This window comes from Balaenoptera ricei, chromosome X (assembly GCF_028023285.1).
Source record: "Balaenoptera ricei isolate mBalRic1 chromosome X, mBalRic1.hap2, whole genome shotgun sequence".
Lineage (NCBI taxonomy): Eukaryota > Metazoa > Chordata > Mammalia > Artiodactyla > Balaenopteridae > Balaenoptera > Balaenoptera ricei.
The window spans coordinates 58,664,679-58,691,030 of NC_082660.1; the positions used below are offsets into that span (position 1 = coordinate 58,664,679).

Below are 26,352 nucleotides of genomic sequence, written 5' to 3' on the forward strand. Positions count from 1 at the left end.
CTCAATACATAAGGCAACTACCAACAGCCATAAAAAGGGAACTCGACAGTAACACAATCATAGTAGGGGACTTTAACACCCTACTTTCACCAATGAACATATCATCCAATATGAAAATAAATAAGGAAACACAAGCTTTAAATGACACATTAAGCAAGATGGACGTAATTGATACTTATAGGACATTCCATCCAAAAACAACAGAATACACTTTCTTCTCAAGTGCTCATGGAACATTTTCCGGGATAGATCATACCTTGGGTCACAAATCAAGCCTTGGTAAATTTAAGAAAATTGGAATCATATCAAGTATCTTTTCTGACCACAATGCTATGAGACTAGATAACAATTACAGGAAAAAATCTGTAAAAAATACAAACTCATAAAGGCTAAACAATACACTACTAAATAACCAAGACATCACTGAAGAAATCAAAAAGGAAATCAAAAATACCTAGAAACAAATGCCAATGAAAACACAATGACCCAAAACCTATGTGATGCAGCAACAGCAATTCTAAGAGGGACGTTTATAGCAATACAATCCTACTTCAAGAAACAAGAAACATCTCAAATAAACAACCTAACTTTACACCTAAAGCAACTAGAGAAAGAAGAACATAAAACCTACAAAATTAGCAGAAGGAAAGAAATCATAAAGATCAGATCAGAAATAAATGAAAAAGAAATGAAGTAAACAATAGTAAAAATCAATAAAACTAAAATCTGGTTCTTTGAGAAGATAAAAACAATTGATAAACCATTAGCCAGACTCATCAAGAAACAAAGGGAGAAGACTGAAATCAATCGAATTACAAATGAAAAAGGAGAAGTAACAACTGACACTAGAAGTACAAGGGATCATGAGAGATTACTACAAGCAACTATATGCCAATAAAATGGACCACTTGGAAGAAATGGACACATTCTTAGAAAAGCACAACTTTCTGAGACTGAACCAGGAAGAAATAAAAAATATAATCAGACCAATTACAAGCACTGAAATTGAGACTGTGATTAAAAATCTTCCAACAAACAAATGTCCAGGACCAAATGGCTTCACAGAAGAATTCTATCAAATATTTAGAGAAGAGTTAACACCTATCCTTCTCAAACTCTTCCAAAATATAGAAGAGGGAGGATACTCCCAAATGCATTCTACGAGGCCACCATCACCCTGATACCAAAACCAGACAGAGATGTCACAAAGAAAGAAAACTACAGGCAAATATCACTGATGAACACAGATGCAAAAATCCTCTACAAAATACTAGCAACCAGAATCCAACACCACATTAAAAGGATCATACACCATGATCAACTGGGGTTTTTCCCAGGAATGCAAGGATTCTTCAATATACGCAAATCAGTCAATGTGATATACCATATTAACAAACTGAAGGATAAGAAACATAGGATAATCTCAATAGATGCAGAAAAACCTTTCGAAAAAATTCAACACCGATTTATGATAAAAACCGTGCAGAAAGTAGGCACAGAGGGAATTTACCTCAACATAATAATGGCCATATATGACAAACCCACAGCCAACGTCATTCTAAATGGTGATAAACTGAAATGATTTCCTCGAAGATTAGGAACAAGACAAGGTTGTCCACTCTCACCACTGTTATTCAACATAGTTTTGGAAGTTTTAGCCACAGCAATCAGAGAAGAAAAAGAAATAAAAGGAATCCAAATCAGGAAAGAAGACGTAAAGCTGTCACTGTTTGCAGATGACATGATACTATACATAGAGAATCCTAAAGATGCTACCAGAAAACTACTAGTGCTAATCAATGAATTTGGTAAAGTAGCAGGATACAAAATTAATGCACAGAAATCTCTTGCATTCCTATACACTAACGATGAAAAATCTGAAAGAGAAATTAAGGAAACACTCCCATTTACCATCGCAACAAAAAGAATAAAATACCTAGGAATAAACCTACCTAAGGAGACAAAAAGCTGTATGCAGAAAACTGTAAGATACTGATGAAAGAAATTAAAGATGATACAAACAGAAGGAGAGATATACCAAGTTCTTAGATTAGACAAATCAACATTGTGAAAATGAGTATACTACCCAAAGCAAACTACAGCTTCAATGCAAGCCCAATCAAACTACCAATGGCATTTTTCACAGAACTAGAACAAAAATTTCACAATTTGTATGGAAACACAAAGACCTTGAATAGCCAAAACAATATTGAGAAGGAAAAACGGAGCTGGAGGTATCAGGCTCCTGGACTTCACAGTATACTACAAAGCTACAGTAATGAAGACAGTATGGTAAAGGCACAAAAACAGAAATATAGATCAATGGACCAGGATAGAAAGCCCAGAGATAACCCCATGCACATATGGTCACCTCATCTTTGATAAAGGAGGCAAGAATATACAGTGGAGAAAAGACAGCCTCTTCAATAAGTGGTGCTGGGAAAACAGGACAGCTGCATGTAAAAGAATGAAATTAGAACACTCCCTGACTCCTTCTTGCGAGAACACCAGAATCACAACTAGCTGCTGGACATTCAACGACAGGAAGACACTGGAACTCACCAAAAAAGATACCCCACATCGAAAGACAAAGGAGAAGCCACAATGAGACAGTAGGAGGGGCGCAATCAGAGTAAAATCAAATCCCATAACTGGCGGGTGGGTGACTCACAGACTGGCGAACACTTATACCACAGAAGTCCACCCACTGGAGTGAAGGTTCTGACCCCCCCATCAGGCTTCCCAACCTGGGGGTCAGGCAACGGGAGGAGGAATTCATAGAGAATAAGACTTTGAAGCTTAGTGGGAGTTGATTGAAGGACTTCGACAGGACTCGGGGAAACACAGACCCCACTCTTGGAGGGCGTACACAAAATAGTGTACGGGACCCAAGGGAAGAAGCAGTGACCCCAGGGGAGACTGAACCAGACCTACCTGCTAGTGTTGGAAGGTCTCCTGCAGAGGCGGGGGGTGGCTCTGTTCCACCGTGGGGATAAGGACATTGGCAGCAGAAGTTCTGGGAAGTACTCCTTGGTGTGAGACCTCCCAGAGTCTGTCATTAGCCCCACCAAAGAGTCCACGTAGGCTCCAGTGTTGGGTTGCCTCAGGCAAAACAACGAACAGGGAGGGAACCCAGCCCCACCCATCAACAGTCAACTGGATTAAAATTTTACTGAGCTCTGACCACCACAGCAACAGTCAGCTCTACCCACCACCAGAACCTCCATCAAGCCTCTTAGACAGACTCAACCACCAGAGGAGAGACAGCAGAAGTAATACAAATCTATAATCCTACAGCCTGTGGAACAAAAACCACATTCACAGAAAGATAGACAAGATGAAAAGGCAGAGGGCTATATACCAGATGAAGGAACAAGACAAAACTCCAGAAAAACAACTAAGTGAAGTGGAGATAGGCAACCTTCCAGAAAAAGAATTCAGAATAATGATAGTGAAGATGATCCAGGACCTCGGAAGAAGAATGGAGGCAAAGATCGAGAAGATGCAAGAAATGTTTAACAAAGACCTAGAAGAATTAAAGAACAAACAAACAGAGAGGAACAATACAATAACTGAAATGAAAACTACACTAGAAGGAATCAATAGTAGAATAACTGAGGCAGAAGAACGGATAAGTGACCTGGAAGACAGAATGGTGGGATTCACTGCTGTGGAACAGACTAAAGAAAAAAGAATGAAAGGAAATGAAGACAGCCTAAGAGACCTCTGGGACAACATTAAATGCAACAACATTCGCATTATAGGGGTCCCAGAAGGAGAAGAGAGAGAGAAAGGACCAGAGAAAATATTTGAAGAGATTATAATCGAAAACTTCCCTAACATGGGAAAGGAAATAGCCACCCAAGTCCAGGAAGCGCAGAGAGTCCCATACAGGATAAACCCAAGGAGAAACACGCCGAGACACATAGTAATCAAAGTGGCAAAAATTAAAGACAAAGAAAAATTATTGAAAGCAGCAAGGGAAAAACGACAAATAACATACAAGGGAACTCCCATAAGGTTAACAGTTGATTTCTCAGCAGAAACTCTACAAGCCAGAAGGGAGTGGCATGATATACTTAAAGTGATGAAAGGGAAGAAACTACAACCAAGATTACTCTACCCAGCAAGTATCTCATTCAGATTTGATGGAGAAATCAAAAGCTTTACAGACAAGCAAAAGCTAAGAGAATTCAGCATCACAAAACCAGCTCTACCACAAATGCTAAAGGAACTTCTCTAAGCGGGAAACACAAAAGAATAAAAGGACCTACAAAAAAAAACCCAAAACAATTAAGAAAATGGTCATAGGAACATACATATCGATAATTACCTTAAATGTGAATGAATTAAATGCTCCAACCAAAAGACACAGGCTTGCTGAATGGATACAAAGACAAGACCCATCTATATGCTGTCTACAGGAGACCCACTTCAGACCTAGGGACACATACAGACTGAAAGTGAGGGGATGGAAAAAGATATTCCATGCAAATGGAAATCAAAAGAAAGCTGGAGTAGCTATACTCATATCAGATAAAATGGGCTTTAAAATAAAGAATGTTACAAGAGACAGGGAAGGACACTACATAATGATCAAGGGATCAATCCAAGAAGAAGATATAACAATTATAAATATATATGCACCCAACATAGGAGCACCTCAATATATAAGGCAACTGCTAACAGCTATAAAAGAGGAAATCGACAGTAACACAGTAATATTGGGGGACTTTAACTGCTCACTTACACCAATGGACAGATCATCAAAATGAAAATAAATAAGGAAACAGAAGCTTTAAATGACAAAATAGACCAGATAGATTTAATTGATATTTATAGGATATTCCATCCAAAAAGAGCAGATTACACTTTCTTCTCAAGTGCGCACGGAACATTCTCCAGGATAGATTACATCTTGGGTCACAAATCAAGCCTCAGTAAATTTAAGAAAATTGAAATCATATCAAGCATCTTTTCTGACCACAATGCTATGAGATTAGAAATGAATTACAGGGAAAAAAACGTAAAAAAGACAAACACATGGAGGCTAAACAATACGTTACTAAATAACCAAGAGATCACTGAAGAAATCAAAGAAGAAATCAAGAAATACCTAGAGACAAATGACAATGAAAACACGACAACCCAAAACCAATGGGATGCAGCAAAAGCAGTTCTAAGAGGGAAGTTTATAGCTATACAAGCCTACGTAAAGAAACAAGAAAAATCTCAAGTAAACAATCTAACCTTACACCTAAAGAAACTAGAGAAAGAAGAACAAACAAAACCCAAAGTTAGCATAAGGAAAGAAATCATAAAGATCAGAGCAGAAATAAATGAAATAGAAACAAAGAAAACAATAGCAAAGATCAATAAAACTAAAAGCTGGTTCTTTGAGAAGATAAACAAAATTGATAAGCCATTAGCCAGACTCATCAAGAAAAAGAGGGAGAGGACTCAAATCAATAAAATCAGAAATGAAAAAGGAGAAGTTACAACAGACACTGCAGAAATACAAAGCATCCTAAGAGACTACTACAAGCAACTCTATGCCAATAAAATGGACAACCTGGAAGAAATGGACAAATTCTTAGAAAGGTATAACCTTCCAAGACTGAACCAGGAAGAAACAGAAAATATGAACAGGCCAATCACAAGCAATGAAATTGAAACTGTGATTAAAAATCTTCCAACAAAAGACCAGGACCAGATGGCTTCACAGGTGAATTCTATCAAACATTTAGAGAAGAGCTAACACCCATCCTTCTCAAACTCTTCCAAAAAATTGCAGAGGAAGGAACACTCCCAAACTCATTCTATGAGGCCACCATCACCCTGATACCAAAACCAGACAAAGACACTACAAAGAAAGAAAATTACAGACCGATATCACTGATGAATATAGATGCAAAAATCCTCAACAAAATACTAGCAAACAGAATCCAACAACACATTAAAAGGATCATACACCACGATCAAGTGGGATTTATCCCAGGGATGCAAGGATTCTTCAATATACGCAAATCAATCAATGTGATACACCATATTAACAAATTGAAGAAGAAATACCATACGGTCATCTCAATAGATGCAGAAAAAGCTTTTGACAAAATTCAACACCCATTTATGATAAAAACTCTCCAGAAAGTGGGCATAGAGGGAACCTACCTCAACATAATAAAGGCCATATATGACAAACCTACAGCAAACATCATTCTCAATGGTGAAAAACTGAAAGCATTTCCTCAAAGATCAGGAACGAGACAAGGATGTCCACTCTCACCACGATTATTCAACATAGTTCTGGAAGTCTTAGCCACGGCAATCAGAGAAGAAAAAGAAATAAAAGGAATACAAATTGGAAAAGAAGAAGTAAAACTGTCACTGTTTGCGGATGACATGATATTATACATAGATAATCCTAAAACTGCCACCAGAAAACTGCTAGAGCTAATTAATGAATATGGTAAAGTTGCAGGATACAAAATTAATGCACAGAAATCTCTTGCATTCCTATACACTAATGATGAAAAATCTGAAAGAGAAATTATGGAAACACTCCCATTTACCATTGCAACAAAAAGAATAAAATACCTAGGAATAAACCTACCTAGGGAGACAAAAGACCTGTATGCAGAAAACTATAAGACACTGATGAAAGAAATTAAAGATGATACCAACAGATGGAGAGATATACCATGTTCTTGGATTGGAAAAATCAACATTGTGAAAATGACTATACTACCCAAAGCAATCCACAGATTCAATGCGATCCCTATCAAATTACCAATGGCATTTTTTCCGGAACTAGAACAAATCATCTTAAAATTTGTATGGAGACACAAAAGACCCCGAATAGCCAAAGCAGTCTTGAGGGAAAAAAACGGAGCTGGAGGAATCAGACTCCCTGACTTCAGACTATACTACAAAGCTACAGTAATCAAGACAATATGGTACTGGCACAAAAACAGAAACATAGATCAATGGAACAAGATAGAAAGCCCAGAGATAAACCCACGCACCTATGGTCAACTAATCTATGACAAAGGAGGCAAAGATATACAATGGAGAAAAGACAGTCTCTTCAATAAGTGGTGCTGGGAAAACTGGACAGCTACATGTAAAAGAATGAAATTAGAATACTCCCTAACACCATACACAAAAATAAACACAAAATGGATTCGAGATCTAAATGTAAGACCGGACAGTATAAAACTCTTAGAGGAAAACATAGGAAGAACACTCTTTGACATAAATCACAGCAAGATCTTTTCTGATCCACCTCCTAGAGTAATGGAAATAAAAACAAAAATAAACAAATGGGACCTAATGAAACTTCAAAGCTTTTGCACAGCAAAGGAAACAATAAACAAGATGAAAAGACAACCCTCAGAATGGGAGAAAATATTTGCAAATGAATCAACGGACAAAGGATTAATCTCCAAAATATATAAACAGCTCATTCAGCTCAATATTAAAGAAACAAACACCCCAATCCAAGAATGGGCAGAAGACCTAAATAGACATTTCTCCAAAGAAGACATACAGACGGCCACGAAGCACATGAAAAGATGCTCAACATCACTAATTATTAGAGAAATGCAAATCAAAACTACAATGAGGTATCACCTCACACCAGTTAGAATGGGCATCATCAGAAAATCTACAAACAACAAATGCTGGAGAGGGTGTGGAGAAAAGGGAACCCTCTTGCACTGTTGGTGGGAATGTAAATTGATACAGCCACTATGGAGAACAATATGGAGGTTCCTTAAAAAACTAAAAATAGAATTGCCATATGACCCAGCAATCCCACTACTGGGCATATACCCAGAGAAAACCATAATTCAAAAAGACACATGCACCCCAATATTCATTGCAGCACTGTTTACAATAGCCAGGTCATGGAAGCAACCTAAATGCCCATCAACAGACGAATGGATAAAGAAGATGTGGTACATATATACAATGGAATATTACTCAGCCATAAAAAGGAACGAAATTGAGTCATTTGTTGAGACGTGGATGGATCTAGAGACTGTCATATAGAGTGAAGTAAGTCAGAAAGAGAAAAACAAATATCGTATATTAACGCATGTATGTGGAGCCTAGAAAAATGGTACAGATGAGCCAGTTTGCAGGGCAGAGGTTGAGACACAGATGTAGAGAACGGACATATGGACCCCAAGGGGGGAAAACTGCGGTGTGGTGGGGATGGTGTTGTGCTGAATTGGGCGATTGGGATTGACATGTATACACTGATGTGTATAAAATTGATGCCTAATAAGAACCTGCAGTATAAAAAAACAAACAAACAAAACAACTAATACTAAACTTTCATTGGGTTATTTGTATGGAAATATGTTAATATAAATGTTTCAGACATTACATGAAATTTCTAAAAATCTTATATGTTCTGGTATAATGTTATTAGTCATAATCCTAGTTATTACCTTAAAATGTATATCTCAGAAATAACTAATTTTCTTGTCAACTGCATTGTTATGAACTTTCATCAAATTTTTTACTGTGGTCATTTTTAAGTCTTTTGTCATTTACAGACAGTTCTGTGTGTACTCTAATGCTTTTGCAAATATGTTCCTATAAAAGGGTTTCATCTTTAAGAAATTCATGGAGAAGACTCTGACAAGTACAGGTTTCTGGTAACTGACTGTACTGCTGAACTGAAAGAATAAGCATTTTCAGAACTCTAATGAAAAACTGATGAACTCATAAAAGTGCTAACAAAAGATAAAGATGAAAAAAAAATTAATTACATGGGACTGAGTGAACTGATGAGGATGAGTATAATTTTTGTGACTTTCTGTCTGAATTAAAAAAAAAAAATCCAACAAGGACTCAGAGGCAAAGAATATACAAATCAATTTTCACTGCAAAGTAAAGGAGCTGTTACAGTGGAGGATTACTGGACTGAATGTCAATATTATGACATAGTATGAATGTGTTTCATGTTTGGTAATTGCAATCATTGTTGCTTTTGTTGTGGTCATCCATGTACAATGCTTGGTGTCAGTCTATTTATCTCTTGTAAAAATAAAATACAGTGTGTTTGTGAAAAAAAAAAAGAGAAAGAGGGAGAGGACTCAAATCAATAAAATTAGAAATGAAAAAGGAGAAGTTACAACAGACACCACAGAAATACAAAGCATCCTAAGAGACTACTACAAGCAACTCTATGCCAATATAATGGACAACCTGGAAGAAATGGACAAATTCTTAGAAAGGTATAACCTTCCAAGACTGAACCAGGAAGAAACAGAAAATATGAACAGACCAATCACAAGTAATGAAATTGAAACTGTGATTAAAAATCTTCCAACAAACAAAAGTCCAGGACCAGATGGCTTCACAGGTAAAATTTATCAGACACTTAGAGAAGAGCTAAAACCCATCCTTCTCAAACTCTTCCAAAAAATTGCAGAGGAAGGAACACTCCAAAACTCATTCTATAAAGCCACAATCACACTGAAACCAAAACCAGACAAAGATAGTACAATAAAAGAAAATTACAGACCAATATCACTGATGAATATAGATGCAAAAATCTTCAACAAAATACTAGCAGACAGAATCCAACAACACATTAAAAGGATCATACACCACGATCAAGTGGGATTTATCCCAGGGATGCAAGGATTCTTCAATATACGCAAATCAATCAATGTGATACACCATATTAACAAATTGAAGAAGAAATACCATACGGTCATCTCAATAGATGCAGAAAAAGCTTTTGACAAAATTCAACACCCATTTATGATAAAAACTCTCCAGAAAGTGAGCATAGAGGGAACCTACCTCAACATAATAAAGGCCATATATGACAAACCTACAGCAAACATCATTCTCAATGGTGAAAAACTGAAAGCATTTCCTCAAAGATCAGGAATGAGACAAGGATGTCCACTCTCACCACGATTATTCAACATAGTTTCGGAAGTCCTAGCCACAGCAATCAAAGAAGAAAAAGAAATAAAAGGAATACAAATTGGAAAAGAAGAAGTAAAACTGTCACTGTTTGCAGGTGACATGATACTGTACATAGAGAATCCTAAAAATGACACCAGAAAACTACTAGAGCTAATCAATGAATTTGGTAAAGTTGCAGGATACAAAATTAATGCACAGAAATCTCTTGCAGTCCTATACACTAATGATGAAAAATCTGAAAGAGAAATTATGGAAACACTCCCATTTACCATTGCAACAAAAAGAATAAAATACCTAGGAATAAACCTACCTAGGGAGACAAAAGACCTGTATGCAGAAAACTATAAGACACTGATGAAAGAAATTATAGATGATACAAATAGATGGAGAGATATACCATGTTCTTGGATTGGAAGAATCAATATTGTGAAAATGAGTATACTACCCAAAGCAGTCTACAGATTCAGTGCAATCCCTATCAAATTACCAATGGCATTTTTTATGGAACCAGAACAAATCATCTTAAAATTTGTATTGAGACACAAAAGACCCCGAATAGCCAAAACAGTCTTGAGGGAAAAAAAACGGAGCTGGAGGAATCAGACTCCCTGACTTCAGACTATACTACAAAGCTACAGTAATCAAGACAATATAGTACTGGCACAAAAACAGAAACGTAGATCAGTGGAACAAGATAGAAAGCCCAGAGATAAACCCATGCACATATGGTCAACTAATCTATGACAAAGGAGGCAAAGATATACAATGGAGAAAAGACAGTCTCTTCAATAAGTGGTGCTGGGAAAACTGGACAGCTACATGTAAAAGAATGAAATTAGAACACTCCCTAACACCATACACAAAAATAAATTCAAAATGGATTCAAGACCTAAATGTAAGACTGGACAGTATAAAACTCTTAGAGGAAAACATAGGGAGAACACTCTTTGACATAAATCACAGCAAGATCTTTTCTGATCCACCTCCTAGAGTAATGGAAATAAAAACAAAAATAAACAAATGGGACCTAATGAAACTTCAAAGCTTTTGCACAGCAAAGGAAACCATAAACAAGATGAAAAGACAACCCTCAGAATGGGAGAAAATATTTGCAAACGAATCAACGGACAAAGGATTAATCTCCAAAATATATAAACAGCTCATTCAGCTCAATATTAAAGAAACAAACAACCCAATCCAAGAATGGGCAGAAGACCTAAATAGAAATTTCTCCAAAGACGACATACAGATGGCCAAGAAGCACATGAAAAGATGCTCAACATCACTAATTATTAGAGAAATGCAAAGGAAAACTACAATGAGGTATCACCTCACACCAGTTAGAATGGGCATCATCAGAAAATCTACAAACAACAAATGCTGGAGAGGGTGTGGAGAAAAGGGAACCCTCTTGCACTGTTGGTGGGAATGTAAATTGATACAGCCACTATGGAGAACAGTATGGAGATTCCTTAAAATACTAAAAATAGACTTACCATATGATCCAGCAATCCCACTACTGGGCGTATACATAGAGAAAACCATAATTCAAAAAGACACATGCACCCCAGTGTTCATTGCATCACTAGTTACAATAGCCAGGTCATGGAAGCAACCTAAATGCCCATCGACAGACGAATGGTTAAAGAAGTTGTGGTACATATATACAATGGAATATTACTCAACCATAAAAGGGAATGAAATTGAGTCATTTGCTGAGACGTGGATGGATCTAGAGACTGTCATACAGAGTGAAGTAAGTCAGAAAGAGAAAAACAAATATCATATATTAACGCATGTATGTGGAACCTAGAAAAATGGTACAGATGAGCTGGTTTGCAGGGCAGAAGTTGAGACACAGATGTAGAGAACAGACATATGTACACCAAGGGAAGAAAACTGCGGTGTGGTGGGGATGGTGGTGTGCTGAATTGGGCGATTGGGATTGACATGTATACACTGATGTGTATAAAATTGATGACTAATAAGAACCTGAAGTATAAAACAAAGAAACAAAGAAAACAACTAATACTAACCTTTCATTCTGTTATTTGTATGGAAATATGTTAATATAAATGTTTCAGACATTAAATGAAATTTCTAAACATCTTATATGTTTTGGTATAATGTTATGTCATAATTCTAGTTATTACTTTAAAATGTATATCTCAGAAATAACTAAATTTCCTTGTCAATTGCATTATTATGAACTTCCATCAAATCTTTAACTGTGGTCATTTTTAAGTCTTTTGTCATTTACAGACAGTTCTGGGTGTACTGTGATGCTTTTGCAAATATGTTTCTATAAAAGGGTTTCATCTTCAAGGAATTCATGGAAAAGACTCTGACAAGTACAGGTTTCTGGTAACTGACTGTACTGCTGAACTGAATGAGTAAGCATTTTCAGAACTCTAATGAAAAACTGATGAACTCATAAAAGTGCTAACAAAAGATCAAGATAAAAAAAATTATTTACATGGGACTGAGTGAACTGATGAGGATGATTATAATTTTTGTGACTTTCTTTTTGAATTAAAAAAAAAATCACACAAGGACTCAGAGGCAAAGAATATACAAATCAATTTTCACTGCAAAGTAAAGGAGCTGTTACAGTGGAGGATTACTGGACTGAATGTCAGTATTATGACATAGCATGAGTGTGTTTCGTGTTTGGTAATTGCAATCATTGTTGCTTTTGTTGTGGTCATCCATTTACAATGCTTGGTGTCAGTCTATTTATCTCTTGTAAAAATAAAATACAGAGTGTGTGTGTGAAAAAAAATACATATGCACGTGAGAAAAGACTGGAAGAACATAAGCTAATACTACAAAAAAAAAAGAACACTCCCTAATACCATACACAAAAATAAAGTCAAAATGGATTAATGACCTAAATGTAAGGTCAGACACTATAAAACTCTTAGAGGAAAACCAGCAAGAACATTCTATGACATAAATCACAGCAAGATCCTTTTTGACCCACCTTCTAGAGAAATGGAAATAAAAACAGAAATAAACAAATGGGACCTAATGAAACTTAAAAGCTTTTGCACAACAAAGGAAAACATAAACAAGACGAAAAGACAACCCTTAGAATGGGAGAAAATATATGCAAATGAAGAAACTGAGAAAGGATTAATCTCCAAAATTTACAAGTAGCTCATGCAGCTCAATATCAAAAAAAAAAAAAAAACAACCCAATCCAAAAATGGGCAGAAGACCTAAATAGACATTTCTCCAAGGAAGATATACAGATAGCCCACAAACATATGAAAGGATGCTCAACATCACTAATCATTAGAGAAATGCAAATCAAAACTACAATGAGATATCATCTCACACTGGTCAGAATGGCCATCATTAAAAAATCTACAAACAATAATGCTGGAGAGGGTGTGGACGAAAGGGAACCCTTTTGCACTGTTGGTGGGAATGTAAATTGATACAGCCACTATGCAGAACAGTATGGAGGTTCCTTAAAAAATTAAAAATAGAACTACCATATGACCCAGCAATCCCACTACTGGGCATATATCCTGACAAAACCATAATTCAAAAAGAGTCGTGTACCACAGTGTTCATTGAAGCTCTATTTGCAATAGCCAAACATGGAAGCAACCTAATTGTCCATCGACAGATGAATGGATAAAGTAGATGTGGCACATATATACAATGGAATATTACTCAGCCATAAAAAAAAACGAAACTGAGTTATTTGTAGTGAGGTGGATTGTCTTAGATTCTGTCATATGGAGTGAAGTAAATCAGAAAGAGAAAAACAAATACCGTATGCTAACACATATATATGGAATCTAAAAAAAAAAAAGTTTCTGAAAAACCTAGGGGCAGGACAGGAATAAAGACATAGACGTAGAGAATGGACTTGAGGACACGGGGAGGGGGAAGGGTAAGCTGTGACGAAGTGAGAGAGTGGTATGGACATATATACACTATCACATGTAAAATAGATAGCTAGTGGGAAGCAGCCACATAGCACAGGGAGAGCAGTTCCGTGCTTTGTGACCACCTAGAGAGGTGGGATAGGGAGAGTGGGAGGGAGATGCTAGAGGAAGGAGATATGGGGATATATGTATATGTATAGCTGATTCACTATGTTATAAAGCAGAAACTAATACACCATTGTAAAGCAATTATACTCCAATAAAGATGTTAAAAAAAGGGCAATGTAATGTAGCCAAATTTGCAGAAAAGTAAGCATAAAAGATATTAAGATTAAGATAAAATGCACCCAATAAAAAATAAAGAAAACAATTGTTTCTTGAAAATTTTCTTTTTTAACTTGGGGTGTTTGGGGATGGAAAAGGGATTTCCTAGGAAAGGGAGGAGTCTGAAGTGGAAGTAGTTATTGGTTCTGCAGTCTCTCCCTAGGCATAGAGAACTGAGACTTCTACAAACATATACAGTTACCTGAAAACGTTGGCACAAGTTGTATAGATACAACTTCAGCTTATCCCAAGTTCCTTGTCAAGTATGAAGACACCATTCAACTTCCTGGTCATTTAATACAGCTAATCATGAATATGTATTAGAGAATTCCTGTGTCATTCAAATAAAACTCAGATGTCTGGTCTAGGATTAAATGACTTGTGAGTCTTCAGCAGTATGAGAGATTGAGTTTCCTCACGTGTCCAAGACCAGAACCTTGTATCTATAGCTTAAAGAGACCAAATTCTGTGGTCCACTATCAGAGTGAATGAACTAGAAATATGCTTTATCTTGGTCAAGTATTACAGTTGATAAAAGTGTCAGTTGTCCGTGTGTTAAAATTAGGTTGACTATGTCCCTAGATCCTTCTTGCCAATCAGCCCATGGTTGGGTGAAACAATGTGGCCAGCTGTGGGAAAAATCTTAGCCAGCTCAACCTACTGATTCTGTAGTCCATTGTTTTCTGGTCTTGAACCTTGTAGTTAATGCTCAAAAATCAAGGTGAAAGATTACCACTGCCTATGTAAGCCTTTGTAGATTCTTGGCTGTAAGAGAACTTTATTGACCAGACGTTGATCATATGGGAGAGTCTTTCCGCCTGTTCTAAAATGGATCAGTTACAACAAATAATAATAATGGTTAGATGACCATCACCTGATGGCCGGATCTATTAACAAAAGATCCTACTCCCTTAAGATCTGAGTGTGCAAACATATGAAGATGTTCATTTTTACATCACACACTTAGAATGAGAAGAGAAGGGAAACCTGTCTTAAAAAAACCCAAAAAACAAAAAAAGGTACCACTAACAAATACAGAAGACATGATAGAATTAAATAGCAGAAGAAAAAATGTTAAGAACAACTAGAAAGTAAAAATAGGGAAGGAGATCAAAATGGTGGAGTACAGGACGTTGAGCTCAGATTCCCCCACAAACACATCAAAAATACATCTATAGGTAGAGCAGCTCTCTCTGAAAGCAAACTGAAGACTGACAGAAAGGCTCTTCTACAACCACAGCTATAAAGAAAAATCCACACAGAGTCAGGAAGTAAGGGAAGAGATGCGATCAGGTAGGGACCCACACCCCTAGCAGTGGACACAGAAGAGGAGGGGTATATCATGGGCTCAGGGATCTTCCCTGGGGAAAGAGGGGTTAGAGCCACATATTGGGCACCTCAGCCCTGGAGTCCAACAATGGAAAGATCAGTCCCCTTAGCTGGCTTGAAAACCAGTGGGACTTACAGGAGGGCTATAAGAAACCAAGACTCCATTTGTGAAGAGCACATGCACACACTTGCTTACTCCCAGGAACAAGGGAGAGGAAGCAGACTGAAAACGTCTGGGGCTCTAGCCACTTTCCCATGACTGCCCCAGAAAACACCCCAGCCTGCACTGAGTGCCTGCTCCAGCCCCTCTTGCTCCCTCACAGCTCTCCATAAAGGTGAAGACTGCCATTGCCAAAGAGAGAGTGCACATTTAGAGAGAACATAGCCAGCTTGGACCTCACCCTGCCTCTGAACAGGGTGAAGGCAGTCATTACCAGTACACATGCAGAGGCAGCAGATTGAAAACTGCCTGGGGCTCTGACCGACTAGCCTGGATCATCCCAGCACAGGCCCTGGCCCATGCCAGGTGCTGGTTCTAGCCCCCTGGCTCTGGCACCACTCGCAGTTGGGGTGAAGATGCCATTGCCGAGGAGAGTGCACTCAGATCTGGTCTTGCCTCTGAACAGGGCCAGAATGGCCATTGCCAGTGTGCACGCAGAGGCAGCAGATTGAGAGTTGCCTGGGGCTTTGAATAGCTTGCCAAGACTGTCCCATAGCATACCCCACTCACATCAGGCACCCACTGTGTTCCTTCTTGCTCCAGCACTGCTCCTCACTGAGGTGGAAGTGCCATTGTGCGGTGGGGGGAGTGCATGCACTTGGAGAAAGTGGAGCCAGCTTGGACCTGACCCAGCCTATGCATGTGGAGAGGGAGGCCCTTGCTGGCACATGGCAACAGTGAACTGGAAACTACCTGGGGCTTTAACTGGTTTTTCTGAACTGTCCCAGCACATACCCTGGCCCACACTGCCCACCTACCCCAGCCCCTCTTGCTCTGGTGCTGCTCTATAATAGGGAAGAGGTGTCTTTGCAGAGGGGAGGGGAGGAAACCTACACTTAGAGGGAATGGAACCAGCTTGGACCCAGCCCTCAGGGCTTCTGCTCCAGCACCTTGGGCTACAAGTCCCCCCCATATAGGGCAGTGACTGCCACTGAACACAGGAGAAGCCCTAGCTCATACCTGGCTCTGGATCTAGTCCCTCCATCTCCATCCCTACCTCCCACCAAGGTGGTAACTGCCAGCACACCCTGGGGGATGACCTGACCTGTGTTCACTCAGATCCAGCTCTCCCACCAAAGCCACTGGGTACATGCAGACTGCACAGGGACACTCTCACACAAAGACACCCCTTCAAACTCATAATAAGTAACTGTTTCACCTACCTTCATAAAGATAGAGAAAGTTAAGCAAAATGAGAAGACAGAGAAATGTATTTCAAACAAACAAAATAAAAAACATGAAAAAAATCATGAAAACCCTACTAAAAGAAGAGAGAATTTACCAGATAAAGATTAAAGCATTAGTAATAAGAATGCTAACTGAACTTGGGAAAAGAATAAACACAATGAGAATTTTAACAAGGAAATAGAAAATATAGAAAAGAACCAATCAGAGCTGAAGAATACAATAACTGAAATGAAAAATACACTAGAAGGAACTAACAGTAGACTAGGGGATACAGAAGAACATATAAGTGATCTGGAACATAGAATAATAGAAATCACCCAATCAGAACAGAAAGAAGAAAACTTAAAAAATGAGGACAGTTGAAGAAACCTCTGAGACAACATAAAAACATACTAACGTTCACATTATAGGGGTCACAAAGGAGAAAAGAGAGAAAAGGATAGACAATGTATTTGATAAAATTATGCCTAAGAACTTCATGAACCTGAAGAGGGAAACAGATATCCAGGTATAGGAAGCATAGAGTTCCCCAAACAAGAATGAACCCAAAGAGACTCACACCAAGACAAATCATAATTAAAGTAGAAAGTTAAAGATAAAGAGAGAATTCTAAAGGCAACAAGAGAAAAATAGTCACATACAAGGGAACTCTGTAAAACTATCAGCTGATTTTTCTGCAGAAACTTTGCAGGCCAGAAAGGAGTGGCATTATATATTTAAAATGCTGAAAGGGAAAAACCTACAGCCTAGGATACTCTACCCAGCAAGGTTACCATTCAGAATTGAAGGAGAGATTGGAGAACTTCTCAACAAGCAAAAACTAAAAGAATTCATCAATACTGAACTGATCTTACAATAAGTGTTAAAAGGTCTTCTTCAAGTGGAAAAGAAAAGACTACAACAAGAAGAATTTATAGGAAATGAAAAATCCAATTAGTAAAGGCAAATATATAGTAAAGGCTGTGGATCAACCACTTAAATAAATTAGATTAAAACATAAAAATTGTAAAAGCAGCTGTAATTATAATAAACAGTTAAGAGATAGACATGACGATGTAAAATACAGCATCAAAAACACAAAACGTGGGGGAAGGGAATAAAAAATATGGAGCTTTTATAATGTGTTTGAACTTAAATGATTATCAGTTTAAAACAAGTATATATAGTTATGGTTCAATATATACAAACACCATGGTAACCAAAAACCAAAATTCTACAATATATATACAAAAACTGGAGAGAAAGGAATGCAGCATACCACTAGAGAAAATCATCAAACCACAAGGGACTAAACTAAAAAAAGAGGAAAAGGACAGAGAACTAGAAAAACAACCAGAAAACAAGTAACTAAATGGCAATAAGTACATACCTACCAATCATTACTTTAAATGTAAAAGGACTAAATGCTCCAATCAAAAGACAAAGAATGTCTGAATGAATAAAAACACAAAACCCATATATATGCTGCTTACAGGAGACTCACTTCAGAGATGAAGACACACACAGACAAAGTGAGAGGATGGAGAATAATATTCCATGCAAATGGAAATGACAAGAAACCTGGGGTAGTAATAATCATCTCAGAAAAAATAGACTTTATTTTTAAAGTCTATAACAAAACACAAAGAAGGGCATTATATAATGATAAAGGGATCACTACAAAAAGAGACTATAGCATTCATTAACATATATGCACCTAATATAGGAGAACCTAAATATATAAAGCAAATATTAACAGATATAAAGGGAGAAATTGACAATAATACAATAATAGTGGGAGAGTATGACACCCCACTGACGTCAATAGACAGATCATCCAGACAGAAAATCATTAAGGAAAGAGTGGCCTTAAATGATACATTAGACCAACTGGACTTACTAGATATCTACAGGACATTCCATCCAAAAACAGAAGAATACACATTCTCTTCAAGTGCACATGGAACATTCTCCAGGAGAGATCACATGCTAGGCCATAAAACAAGTCTCAACAAATTTAAGAGAACAGAAATTATACCAAAAAACTTTTCTGAACACAACATTATGAAAATAATCAATTATGAGAAGAAAAATGGGAAAAACACAAACACGTGGAGACTAAACAGGAAACTAAAAAGCCAATGGGTCAATGAAGAAATTAAAGAGGAAATAAGTAAATACCTCAAGACAAATTGAAATAAAAACACAACTTTCCAAAATCTATGGGACACAGTAAAAACATTTCTAAAAGGGAACTTTATAGCAATACAGGCATACCTCAAGAAATGAGAAAACTCTCAAGGAAACAACCTAACCTACCATCTACCATTTAAAGGAATTAGAAAAAGAAGAACGAACAAAGCCCAATGTCAGCAGAAGGAAAAAATAATAATAAATATCAGAGAGGAAATAACTGAGACAAAAAAATAGAAAAGATCAATGAAGCCAAGAGCTTTTTTAAAAAAGATAAACAAAATAGATAAGCCTTCATCAGGCTCATTAAGATAAAAAAGAGAGGACTCAAATAAACAAACTAAGAAATGAAAGAGGAGAAATAATAACCATTATCAGAGAAATATAATCTTAAGAGAATACTACAAACAGGTGTATGCCAACAAATTGGGCAACCTAGAAGAAACAGATAAATTCCTAGAAACATACAACACCCAAAACTGAATCAGGAAGAAATAGATAATCTGAACAGACTGATCACTAGACTGGACAGCTTCACAGGGGAATTCTACCAAACATATAAAGAAGAGTGAATATCTATCCTTTTCAAACTATTCCAAAAAATGAAAAAGGAGGAAAAACTCACAAACTCATTCTATGAGGCCACCATTACCCTGATCTGAAAACAAAGACACTACAAAAAGAAAAAAAAAATACATGTCAAGATCCCTGATGAATATGAATGCAAAAATCTTCAACAAAATATTAGCAAACCAAATTCAACAATATATACAAAGGGTCATACACCACGATTAAGTGGGTTTTATTCCAGGGATGCAAATATGGTTCATTATCCACAAATCAATCAATTTGTTATACCACATTAACAAAGGGAAGGATAAAAATCACATGATTACCCCAATAGACAGAGTAAAAGCATTTGACAAAATTCAACATCCATTCATGATAAAAATTCTGAATGAATGTGTTATAGAGGGAACACAACTCAACATAATAAAAGGCATTTATAAAAAACCCACAGCTAACATCATACTCAGTATTGAAAAGCTGAAAGCTTTTCCTCTAAAATCAAGAATGAGACAAGGATGTGCACCTCACCACTTCTATTTAACAAAATACTGGAAGCCCTAGCCACAGCAATCAGACAAGAATAAGAAATAAATGGGATCCAAAGTGGAAGAAAAGAAGTAAAACTGTCACTGTTTGTAGATGACATGATACTATATATAGAAAGCCATGAAGTCTCCACCAAAAAAATATTAAAAGTAATATATGAATTCGGTAAAGATGTAGGATACAAGATTAATACATAGAAATACATTGCTTGTCTATACACTAGTATGAACTATCAGAAAGAGAAAGCAAGAAAACAATCCCATTTAAATTGTATCAAAAATAATAAACTAGGAATAAAAAAGACCCATATTCTGAAAACTATAAAACTATGAAGATAACCCATGTTCATGGATTGCAGGGACTAATAATGTTAAAATAGCCATACTACCCAAAGCAATCTACAGATTTAATAAAATCCCTATCAAAATACCCATGACATTTTTCACAGAACTAGAACAAATAATCCTAAAATTAATATGGAACCACAAAGGATCCCAAATAGCCAAATCAATCTTGAGAAAAAAGAGCAAAGTTGGGGGTATCATGCTCCCTGATTTCAGACAGACTACAAAGCTACAGTAATCAAAGCAGCATGGTACTGGCACAAAAATGGACACATAGATCAATGGAAAAGAATAGAGAGCCCAGAAATAAACCCATGCACTTATTGTCAATTAGTCTACAACAAAGGAGGCAAAAACATAAAATGGGGAAAAGACAGTGTCTTCAATAAATGGTGCTGGGAAAACTGGACAGTTACATGAAAAATAATGAAATTAGAACATTTTCTCACACTATATACAAATGCAAACTCAAAATGGACTAACAACATAAATATATGACTGAAAACCATAAAACTAGAAGAAAACATAGGCAGAACACTCTTTTACATAAGACACAACAATATTTTTTTTGGATCTGTCTCCTCAGGCAAAGATAAAGACAAGCAAATATAAACAAATGGGACATAATTAAACTTAAAAGTCTTTGCTCAGCAAAGGAAACCATTAACAAAACAAAAAGACAACCTACTGAATGTGAAAAGCATTTGCAAGTGATATGTCCAATAAGGGATTAATATATAAAATATATAAATGGCTCATATAACTTAATCTAAAAAAAACCAAACAACCTGATTTCAAAATGGGAAGAAGACTTGAATAGACATATTTCCAAAGAAGACATATGGATGGTCAATAGGCACATGGAAAGATTCTCAAAGTCAGTAATAATCAGGGAATTGCAAATTAAAACCAAAATGAGGTATCATCTCACACCTGTCAGAATGACCATCATCAAAAAGACCACAAATAACAAATTTTGGTGAGGATGTGGAGAAAAGGGAACCCTAGTAGTGGGAATGTAAATTGGTACAGCCACTGTGGAAAACATTATGGAGATTCCTCAAAAACCTAAAAATAGAACTACCAAATGATCCAGTAATTCCATGTCTGAGTATATAGCCAAAGAAAACAAAAACACTAATTTGAAAAGATATATGCACCCCAATGTTCACAGCAGCATTATTTACACTAGCCAATATATGGAAGCAATCTAAGTGTCCATCAACAGATGAATGGATAAAGAAGGTGTTGTATACATATATACAATGGAATATTACTCAGCTATAAAAAAGAGTGAAGTCTTGCCATTTGCAACAACATGGATGTATCTGGAAGGTATAGTGCATAGTGTATTAGTGTAATACGATATGCAGAGAAAGACAAAAACTATATGTTATCACTTATATGTGGAATCTAAAAACCAAAGTGAATGAATAAACAAAACAGAAACAGACTCAGATATCAAGAACAAATGAGGGGCTACCAGTAGGGAGACAGAAGCAGGGAGGGGCAAGACAGGCATAGGGTATTAAGAGGTACAAACTACTATGTATAAAATAAATAAGATACAAGGATATATTGTACAGCATGGGGAATATAGCCAATATTTTATAATAACTTTAAATGAGTGTAATCTATAAAAATATTGAATCACTATGTTGGACACCTAAGACTAATATAATATTGTAAATCAACTATGCTCTAATATAATTAATTAATTAGTTTTTTAAAAAGAAAGTTAAACTGGGATTTCACATCCCCTTCCTGTTCTTTCTCTGTCTTTTTGCCAGTTCATATCCCTCTCCTGGATATTTAAACATTAGAAATCCTCAAGTCTCAGGCGTCTGCTCCCTTTTCTTCTGAGTCTGTATTCTCTCCCTGGGTGATCTCAACCATGTTCTTGGTTTCATCAAGAAAATTTAACTAAAATTAATGTCATCCATTGCAAGATGCATTATTATTTTATGTATCACCAAGAAAGCAAAAAAAGTTTCCAATTAAGTTATGATATCTAAAATCATCTATTTGCACCCCAAATTTGTTTATCTTTGTAGTATTCCAAACTCAGAAAATGATACCACCATTCACTTAGTTGTTCAAGATAGAAACTAGGAACCTGGGACTTCTATTCTCTCTACCTCGCCACCTCCTACCCTCATATCTAATCAGTCTCTATGTCCTATTACTTTCACTTCCTAATTAATCCCTTAATATGCACCTCTCTGACCCACACTGTCACAAATCCAATAGAAGCCACCACCTCTCTTGCCTCATTTACCTCAAAAGCATCCTAACGTGCCTCCCCAATCTTCTGATATGCTATTCAGCAGGCAGAGTGATCTTTTCAAAACCCAGATTTGACCATGTCACTTCCCTGATGAAAACTCTTTAATAGCTTCTCATTAATCTCAAGAAAAAGTCCAAATTCTTTCTGTGGCCTATAAAGCTCCTGCCCACCTCTCCACCCTTGTCTCATGCCACTCTGTCCTGTGTTTCTCTACATGCCAACTACACACTGGTCTTCTTTTTGATTCTCAAATACATCTCCCTCCTCACTGCCTCAGGGCTTTGTATACATGCTCTCTCCTCTGCCCATACTCTCTTCCCTCTCTTTATCTAATTAATTCTTATTCATTCTTCAGCCTTCAACTCAAACATCACCTCCTCAGGGAAGTCTTACATGATCCCAGATTATGTGCTCTCATAGCACATTATTCTTCTCATTTTCACAATTTAAAATTTTGATTAATTTAGTATGTGAATCACAGCTTAATACTGAGCTTGGTACTTGAATGAAAGTTGCATGAAGGCAGGGGCTTTGCTAGTGACTGACCTAGATGCTATATCCTCATCACATAGCATAATGCTGGGAACAAAGTAGGTACTCAGTATTTGTTAAATGAATGGATAAATTGATGATATGTAAGAGTTAAAGTAGAAAGAGGAATCAAAAATTATAGCCAGGTTTCTGGCTTTGGTGACTAAGTTGGATGGTAGCACTTCAGATATGAGGCAAGGGTAAAATGATTAATTTTGTTTTAGAAGAATGAGTTGGAGTTGCTTGTGAAATATATGGTAGGAAGTTTGATATATGAGTGTGGAGTTGGGGAAAAGAGCCTGGGATGTGGACATAAATTTAATAGCCATTAGCTCCAGGTGTTGAAACTGAGTGAGTGGATGAGATTATCCAGGGAATGAATGTGACAGAAGAAAGAGAGAAGGCCAAGGACATATCTTTGTAAATAAGGATTAGACAGAGGAAAATAAACCATAGAAGAAAATGGATAAGGAAAGGACAGAGAAGCTAAAGAAAAATGAGAACAGTATGGTAACTTATAGGTCAACATGGTTAAAAGTAGCATAAGGGTCAAAAGAGTGTCTACTAGCTTTGCCAATGAGAAGGACACTGATAGAATGCTTAGGGAAGTGAGTTGATAGGTGAAGCAGAAAGTGAAAGCTTTGAAATCCTGAATAAACAGCCCTCTTCTTGAAGCCTGCTGAGAAGAGAAGGAAAGAAGGTGGTAGCTGGAGAGAGACCAGTGTCAAGGAAAACTTTTAGTTTTCCTTTAACACATGAGAAACCTGCACAAGTCTGAATGTTAATAGGTCAAATTACAATGAAGTTACCCTTCTATAAATGAGATTGGGTTGCCAAATACGCAATTTGTTCCGTGGCACATGTATTCAAGCCCAGGCTGGATACAGAACCACCTGAGGATTTCTTTTCTCCACTCTAAAATGAGAGTCAGGGTTAGACTGACTTTAGTCAGTCAGTCAGGGTTTAACCCACGTTTCCATAAGGTCCTTTGCACAAGTCCATCATGGCATAATGAAAAGAGCACTAGGCCAAGAATCTGGCAGACCTGGTTCTAGAATCACAAATCAGTCACTGACCAGGACAACCTTATATATGTTATTTAGCCTGTCTCTGTCTCAATTATCTTTATGTGTAAACCAACCTCATAAAATCATAAGGAGGATCATAGAACAGAATGGATGTTAAAAGTGTAATAACATGATACATATATATATGTATATATGATATGATATACATATTATATGATATATATATATATGCACTATAATGCTGCCAAGGGTTACTAAACTCTTGGGGAAGCCATCAAATTATTTTTAGTTAATGTATGCTTATTATAACAAATTTGAGTTAATAAACTCATTTTATAACAACCCTCAGAGGTAGGCATTGGGATTATCCCCATTTTACAGACGAGGAACTGAAGCACAGACAGGTTAAGATGCTTGCTTAAGGTCATCCAGCTAGGGATCTTAGTAAAGATGTGAAACCAGAGAGTCTGGCTCTAAAGTTTTGCATAATCATTATGGTATGGTATCCTTGGCCTAGAACCTAATCTTTTTTTTTTTTTTTTTTCAAATAACATAGACACTTATTTTTCCATCACGTAAAAAAGATCTAGTAGTAGGCTGTTCAGGGCTGGTATGGTGACTCCATCATCCTTAGCACATGGTTTTCATCCTTAAGGTCACAAGATGGCTACTGGAACTCCAGTTGTTACATTCATATTACAAACAGTGAGAAGGGCAAAAATGGCACATGCTACCTGCCAGTTTTTTTTAACATCTTTATTGGAGTATAATTGCTTTACAATGGTGTGTTAGTTTCTGCTTTATGACAAAGTGAATCAGCTATACATATACATATATCCCCATATCTCTTCCCTAACCCACCCCTCTAGGTGGTCACAAAGCACCGAGCTGATCTCCCTGTGCTATGCGGCTGCTTCCCACTAGCTATCTATTTTACATTTGGTAGTGTATATATGTCCATGCCACTCTCACACTTCGTCCCAGCTTACCCTTCCCCCTCCCCATGCCCATTTCCTCAAGTCCATTCTCTACGTCTGCGTCTTTATTCCTGTCCTGCCCCTAGGGGAACCTAATCTTTTAAAGGAAGGATCACCAACTCTTTTGGAAAAATCTGATGAAAGCTTTGGACCCTCTCTCCCCCGAAATACACAGAAATTCACACATATATGTTTTTACATACTATTTCAAGGAGCTCACTAACTGATCTTTACCACTGCCATAAATCCCTGCCATGTGGCTCATATAGGTATCTCAGATTAAAACTCCTTCCTTTAAAGTCTAAATTCCACCAATCTTAAACTCTAATTTAGCGTCAAATCTTGTCATAACAGCCCAGTTCTAGAAACAAATAGGGATCAGCTGAGGCTCTCATGCTACACTCTACCGCTGCCTACTGGACTGTCTGCTGTAATGACAACAACATCGCCATACCTGTAGCTTAGAGACCTCTTTAAATTTTCCAAAGCGCTTTCACAAGAAGGTGCTGTCACAGCTCGGGGGACCAAAACCCCAAACTCAGCGGCCAGCGCCCGGGGTCCATCCTCCAGTCATTGCTGCCGAGTCCTTCCCGTCATCCTCCACAGTACGGCGCGTGGGGGCGTCGCCGCCATTTTGGCTTCTCCTACTGTCTGCGTCAGCAAGAGCTAGGGAGACCAGCTTTTAGGATTCAGCAGAGGGCGCTGGAGTACATCTTTCGAGGTGGAGGCTGTGGTTAGCCAAATAGGCAGAAACCTCAACTTTCTGACCTGTTCTTTAGGGATTGGGCCACATGTTTTCTTCTCAGACAGAATAAGCTTCCTTAGCACGCACTCCCTCAAACCCTCTTACCACTAACCATTCTTGGCCTTCTGACCGAGGGATGTTCTTTTGTTTGTCTGTTTTTAGTAGTAAAGTTTGCAAAACTCTGTAGTTACAAATGTGGAAAAAACAAAGCCATCCCCCCAAGAACCCAGCTTAA

The 26,352-nt window shown here is 37.2% G+C and overlaps 1 protein-coding gene across 3 annotated transcripts in view; it reads right to left on the reverse strand.

The window, feature by feature from the left end:
- EDA2R (ectodysplasin A2 receptor) overlaps nt 1-26,006 on the reverse strand; it is a 142,006-nt gene extending 116,000 nt beyond the window's left edge. For all 3 annotated transcript variants that reach the window (XM_059910162.1, XM_059910157.1, XM_059910163.1), the window contains exon 1: nt 25,827-26,006. The gene's annotated coding sequence lies outside the window, so the exon portion shown is untranslated. The remainder of the gene's footprint in view (nt 1-25,826) is intronic.
- Between the last annotated feature and the right edge of the window lie 346 nt (nt 26,007-26,352).